The following is a 7,838-nucleotide window of genomic DNA, read 5'->3' on the forward strand; positions in this document are numbered from 1 at the left end:
TTCAAATTGTTAATTAACTTTTAAGTTAAGAAATGAAAATTTTAATGACTTCTCCCTCAAAAATTAAAATTTTTTTTTTTAGTATTTTGCACCATTATAGTAACATTAAAGTAACGAAATCCGACGGGCGGTAGCGCTGCCAGTATAGCGCTCCAGGTATAGCGGTTCGGCAACGCAACACTTAGAGTGTGTTGCATATTTCATTTGTATGTTGGGATGATGGTCTCACATTTTGCTTGCAGTGAATTAGCATGAATGTGGTAGAACAATATGCATAATACCTACCCGCTTAATAGTTTCAAAGAAATACTTAAGACGGGAATTCCCTAATCCAATAATATAATACTTCATTTTTTAATTAAAAATATCGTTATTTTATGATTAATTTTATTTCAACAAATGAAAGATAATAAATTAAATAGTTTTTCATAAATAAAAAAAAGAAGTTAAATAATTCTTAAATTAATTCTTATAACTTATACGTATTGCTTTATTTCTTTTTTTTTAACTTTATTGGTAACAATTTTAATGTCTTTGGCGAAAACTTTGCACTCGAATTTAAACATCTTCTCATGGGAGTCATGATCTTCTTGAGAGCAAAAACCAAAGTTAATTTTTTTAAATGCATTCTTACCCCATTCAAATAATGAAGTTGCATTGGTTATGTGCTTATCGCTTTCCCTTTGAAGACTTGCACGAAAAGCTTGCCTCTTAAAACTTCCTGCCAAACCATCACATGCTCCTTTCCCATGAGAAGTAGCAAAAAAATTCCATTCCGCGTCCACGTTGAAATCTTTTTTATGATTTATTAAATTCACAAAATTATACTTATTTTTGTACTGAGAAGCAGCTCCGTCCGAAAAATAGGAAATCTTTTTTATTTTATCCGCTCCAAACTTATTTTTTAGAAATTCTATCAATTTAAAATTAAAAAGGTGAACTGAGCTCGCGTCGTGACAAACTTTTTCCGAAATTACCACGTAGTTTATATGTTTCATTTCTTCATTTTCTCTATAGTACACAACGTAAGGGTGAATTGTAGCCTGACTGGTATTCCAATGATGAGATTGGATGGCATTTTGAACAGTAAAAGTATAATTTTCAGAAAAATCAAGGCAAACGATAAATTCTCCATCCTCAACAGATTTTTTCTTGTCAGTAAAATATGACGCTTGAGATCGTGCAAGGAAATCATGTCTCAACAATTCAGGCCATTTTTGTCTTAAATCATAAAGAAAATCTTCTTTTGTCTTCGTTTCTTCAATGATTTCAGTTCTAAAAAATTCAAAATAAATTAACTGAATAAAATAATAATAAAAAAATGGATAATCAAAAGAATTAACAATTTAAACATATAAAATCTAATAATTTCATTATTAATATGTAGATTGCGTCACAAAATTACTCAGTGGCGTGAATATAAAAATTATTTGATGACAATAATTACAAAAATTTTAAAAGAAAAGGAGAAGATTTGAGTGAAAATTTCTTTACCTATCAGTACTTTTCCATTGGCTGTATGTAATTTCATTTATTTTATGGTTATTAAGCAATAGTTCCAATTTGTTTATAATACTATCACTTCCTGGACACTTAGTACACTTTGAAAAGTAACACAATGATGCAGACTCTTGGCAAACAGAGCTTTTAATTAAATCATTTGAGCTTTCTGAAATAATTGTCCCCTCTTTTTTAATTCATTTTTAAATCCAGCTAATTGCAATTTGAAATTTTGATGGATTTTACACACACACACATTATGAGTTCCATTTTTGCCAGCAGATATACATTCCCGAGGTCGGAGTTTTTGAAATTTGGATAGTCCAATCTTTTCGTCAGGATAAGCTTCTTTACATTTTTTGTGTATTTTGTGAACATTATATAATAATAGTCGTTTTTGTTTATGGATTTTCTTCCCATTTTCAATCACCGAAACATAATCTTTCATACCAGGCATTACGCGGCTGACATCATCGGATAGATAGAAAGCTTCAATACGATCGAGGGTTTCAATGTTTAGAGATTTTACTCTCTTAATCATAGGTTGCGATGCGAATCCTCGTTCTTGTCGTATTTTTTTGCAGTTCTCACCATTCGTTTGGAAACTTTAAACTCTTTCCTTATCATTTTAATCGACCAATCTGTAGGAAGCGTAGTCAAAACCTGAATTTTATCAGCTCTACTAGTTTTACCATTGAAAGCAGATTTAAAGTTATTAAGTAAAAGCTCTTTTGGATCAATTTCACTATTTACATTGTTAATATTATCCGTAAATTTACTCACAACATTTGTTAAAATGTTTTGAAATTCTTTATTACTTGAGACTCTCTTGATTTTGATTGAAGGTTCACCAATTTCCGTTAAAAACTTATTAACCTTATCAATTTTTAATTTGTTATCTTCCGGTTTGCAATGAAAAGTAGGATCTTTTTCTTCGTCATCTTCGATAACATCTTTTGACTTCTCAGGCTTGTTGACTTCAGGACATTTATTCACCGATAATTCACCAAGAATTTCAGGTTTTCGGCCTGAATAAATAGTCCGTTCACATGAATTGCACATATAATTCCCAATAAAATCTTTAAAATCATGAGCGCGGTTTTTTGTTATTAAAAGTAAGTTTTTAATGACTTTTTTATGATTTTTTTTGTTAAATGGATTGCAGCATTTCTTAACGAGGCTCATGATTAATTATCAACGAAATTATGAATGGCTCGAGATATTCCTTTGTTGTTCACATACTTGTAGATACTGGGACATAAATATTAAGATGCTTTCATATTTATTTCTTTTAGCCGCAAAGGATTTAGTTCGAATATCATTTTATTTAAAACAAGTATTGTAATGTTGAAAACGCTTTTTCGCACAAATAAGTGCTTGAAAAAGGTAAAAACAATTTTAATGCTTGCTCTGCTGTGCTGGGATAAACTTTGAGATATTTAACCCAGAATTGTGCCTTCTCCATCTTCTCAAAATCATTTTGGGCAGCAGAATCATTTTTTAATTCCAAAGTTTGCTCTTGTATAGTATCTGGCAGCAAGTCTATGTCGACGTGAAAAGGGTCGGTCGCTAATCGATAAATAATATTATTGCACGAGTCGGGAAAGTAGCGCTTAAATTCGTCAGTGAGGTGCTGCAAATGGTTTGATATTTTATTCTTGGTATCAGTTTCGTTCAAAACCTCCTTAAAGATTGCTTCTTTTGTGATCGCAAAAAGTTTAGGAAAGCAGGAATAGTTGGACGCCAAAATTTTGCGCTTCCACAGTTGCAACTTCTCAGTATATGCCGTGATAGCATCCCGATGATAAATTATGTTCGAATCTCCGCCTTGTAATTTCAAATTCAAAGTGTTCAATGAATCGAAAATATCTGATAGATAAGCAAATATTACTTGGACCCATGGTTTCTTAAATTCCAAAAATAATTCACTTTGTTTTTGAATTTCTAAAAATTGAATTACTTCATCTCGCAGTTCAAATAATCTTGACAACATATTTCCTTTTGAGAGCCAGCGCACTTCTGTATGAAATAACAATGTCTTGTGTTCTGTGCCCAAATCTTCACAGAGAGCCGTAAAAAGCCGCATGTTTAATGCACTCTTTTTAACATAATTTACAATTTTAATGCATAATTTTAAGACTTCATATAGTTCATTTGAAAGTGTTTTAGCTGCCAAGGCTTGACGGTGTATAAAACAGTGAATTGTAATTACGTTAAGATTTTTTTCTTTGACCAACTGTATGAATCCTGAACGAGATCCAAACATTGCCGGAGCGCCGTCTGTGTATACACCTATCAACTTTTTCCATGACAGTTCATGTTTATCAAAGAACTCAGAGACTGCCGTCATTATATCAATTGCTTTCGAAGTTGTCGTTAATTCTGTTGAAAATAGCAACTCATCTTTGATTGTTTCGTTTTGTATGTATCGAACAAAAACTAGCAGTTGACAACATTGCGCAACATCCGTACTCTCATCCAACTGTATTGCAAAAAAAATTGATTCTCTCACGGATTCCACTACCTGATTTTTTATATCTTCAGCCATATCATCAATGCGACGTTTCACACTGTTATCAGAAAGAGGTATTTGTGAAAATTTGTGTTTACTTTCTGGTCCAAGAACGATATCAGCTGCTTTCAATAAGCAGGGTTTGACGAGAGTTTCACCGATAGTATGGCTTTTGCAATGAGTAGTGACAATTCATATGAAGCTTCGAGCACTTTCTCAGATGACTGAGCGAAGGATCCAGTACTATCCAATTTCATGCGCTTCAAACTTGCAGATTTTGAAGTAAAGAACTCCTTCGGCTTGTCTTTTAAAGCACTGTGTTTTGTTGACAAATGTCGTTCCAGACGGGATGGTCTCATGGCATCATTGCTCAATACTTCATAACAAATGATACACTGCGGCTGGTCGATACCACTTTTATTTATAGAAACAACTTTTATTTATAGAAACGAACTCATGGCGAAACAACAGAAATAACCGTTCACTGTCACTACTCTAATACACAATAATAGCAGGTCGCTTGTTTGTTTTTACAACAAAAGTTCACGTGTTCGCTTGGCGCGTGCGACGCGGGGAGCATTGTATAAATCTACAAGTAACAAATCCTAAGATTTTCACTAATACACATGCAAAAATATCCCACTTGGTACGGGTTGCCTCGAAAATTCTACTACTAAAATCACACTTGGTACGGGTTGCCAACCAATATTCTGCTACTTAAGTCACACTTTGTACGGGTTGCCAAACAATATTCTACTACTAAAACGTCCAAATGACAGAAATCTGCTATAGTGTGTTGCCGTGTTATGTTCTAAAATTTATAACTTTAAGAATGTTTTTATTCCATATTCAAATATTTTTTGGTTGTTTTAATTCCTAAAGATTAAATTTACATATTATTATTTAAATTAATATTTATTGTATTGAAATATTATTAAATGTTTCCAATTTTATCAAATATATTATTGTGTAACGGTTTGTAAATTCTATGAATTTCGTGCAACTGTGTGATGTCAAAAATCATTTCAACGGACATTTTTTTAAGCATAAGAAGCTTTGAAATAAATTAAGTTTCACTCATAATAAATTAAGTTTTCAATTAAGTTTTTAAATATTGCAGTTTAGTGTTTTTAGTTATTCAAGGAGACAGCCGGAGTAAGTATAACAACATTAATATATTAGATTTGTTAATATTTGTGTAATGATTTTAAGGCTGCCTAGAAGAAAGTGTGTTGCTGGTTGCGATTTGGAGGTACCGCTGTATCCCTTCCCATCAGAAGGGGAAGTTGTGAAAATTGTAATTCCGATACTATAAAATGTCTATTCATTAGAATTAGAACATATTTCTTAAAAAATGCTTTTAACAAAAAAGTGAAACAAAGTGATTTTAAAAACATTAAGTTCTTGTGTGTTACACATAAATAATCACGTCCGTTTGTCTGCCTATATGTGTCGGAATTTACATATATGTCTGTCAGTCTGAATTCTTTTACATTTGTCAAAATGTTTATCCGAAGACCGCATTAACCACCATAGTTACCTGGATCTATGATTTTAAATGAGAATTTTTGTGATTAGGTTTGTACGCTTATTACATATTTTTTTGTTTTCTAAGTATTTTCGTGTACCAAGTTCATGAATACAATTGAATTGTACCTGATTTTTATATATTTATTTTCGTTTTTGTTCAAATCAAGTTGAATATTTCAACTTATATTGTTAATGTAATTAATATTCATGTACCTGATTCATGTACCTGAATAATTGTTATGAAAAGTAGATTGTTTTAGAAGTGTATATATTATATGGGTGAATATAGGCCTCCTGGGGAACCGAACACCCAAAAAAGATCGGTAACGCGCCTATATTGCAACCTCAGAGGTGGTGAGGAAAAGCAGTAAATATATAATAATATTTTGTTTCGAAAATATTATTGAAAGTTTTCATTATTATTTCCATTACAAATACATGTTCATAAACAAATTGTTAAACTACATCCTTTTATTTAAAACTCTGTGTCAAAAAAAGGCATATTCGATCAGCTGATCACGGCTGTTTCACACACATAGGAAAACAGCTGATTGTTTGGCTACTTGTAGCATTATACAATGGCGGGGAGTGAGGTGCGTGCATTGTATAAATCTACAAGTAACAAATCCTAAGATTTTCACTAAACACATGCAAAAATATCCCACTTTGTACGGGTTGCCTCGAAAATTCCACTACTAAAATCACACTTGGTATGGGTTGCCAACCAATATTCTGCTACTAAAGTCACACTTTGTACGGGTTGCCAACCAATATTCTACTACTAAAACGTCCAAATGACAGAAATCTGCTATAGTGTGTTGCCGTGTCATGTTTTAAAATTTATAACTTTAAGAATGTTTTCATTCCATATTCAACATTTTTCGGTTGTTTTCATTCCTAAAGATTAAATTTGCATAGTATTATTTAAATTAGTATTTATTGTATTGAAATATTATTAAATGTTTCCAATTTTATCTTTTTTAACTCACATGTTTATGTTTTTGTGAGTGAAAATTCTTTGTCTGTTGAATATTTAAATTCTTAGTTACCGGTTTAGTCCTGAGGAACCGAACACCTAAAAAAGCTCGGTAACGCGTCTATATTGCAACCTCAGAGGTGGTGAGGAAAAGCAATAAATATATAATAATCTTTTGTTTCGAAAATATTCTTGAAAGTTTTCATTATTATTTGCATTACAAATACATGTTCATAAACAAATTGTTAAACTACATCCTTTTATTTAAAACTCTGTCTCAAAAAAAGGCATATTCGATCAGGTGATCACGGCTGTTTCACACACATAGGAAAACAGCTGATTCTTTGGCTACTTGTAGGCTTATACAATGGGTGCGTGCCGTAGGTATGCGCGGGCGACCGGAGTGATAACCGCCGCCGCCCGCGCCCCCCTGTACATGTCTTCGCCACTAGTTTGAAAATCAATGCTTTAAACGTATTCACGCAAAGTTTTACCCCGATATAATCATTGTTGCTTGATATGCATAGTGGAAAGTGAAAGAATCAGATGGAATTGAAAATGGTGTTATATGGGAAATAGACGTGGTTGTAGTCCGATTTCGCCCATTTTCGCACTATAACATTGAAATATGAAAATAACGTTATGTACCGAATTTTGTTGAAATTGGTTAAGCAGATCTCAAGATATGGGTTTTCACCTAAAAGTGGGCTGTGCCACGCCCACTGTCTAATTTTGAACGCGGTTTCTATAAAGTCATCTCATAGAATTTAATGTCTCTGGCGTGTTTCGTGCTTGATTTATCGCGCTTTTAGTAGTTTTTAACCGTTATATGGGGAGTGGGCGGAGTTGCCACCCGATTTCAACTATTTTCACACCATCAATAGAAGTGCTAAAAACATTTGCTTCCAGTGAATTTTGTTATTATAGCATTAGCGGTTTAGGAGATATGCACATTAAACCTATTAGCGGCGGTACCACGCCCACTTTAAAAAAAATTTAACTGCAGATGTCCCTCCCTAATGTGATCCGGTGTACCAAATAAGAGTCTTGTATCTTGTTGTGGAGCTTAGTTATGGCAATTTATTTGTTTTTGATTAATAACGTTTTGTGGGCGTGGCAGTGGTCCGATTACGCCCATCTGCAATACCAACCGTCTCACGGTACCAAGAAACATGTCTACCAAGTTTCATAAAGATATCTCAATTTTTACTCAAGTTACAGCTTGCACGGACGGACAGAAAGTCACCCGGATTTCAACTCGTCTCTTCATCCTGATCATTTATATATACATAACCCTATATCTAACTCAATTAGTTTTAG

The sequence above is a fragment of the Bactrocera oleae genome, chromosome 2 (genome assembly GCF_042242935.1).
Source record: "Bactrocera oleae isolate idBacOlea1 chromosome 2, idBacOlea1, whole genome shotgun sequence".
Taxonomy (NCBI): domain Eukaryota; kingdom Metazoa; phylum Arthropoda; class Insecta; order Diptera; family Tephritidae; genus Bactrocera; species Bactrocera oleae.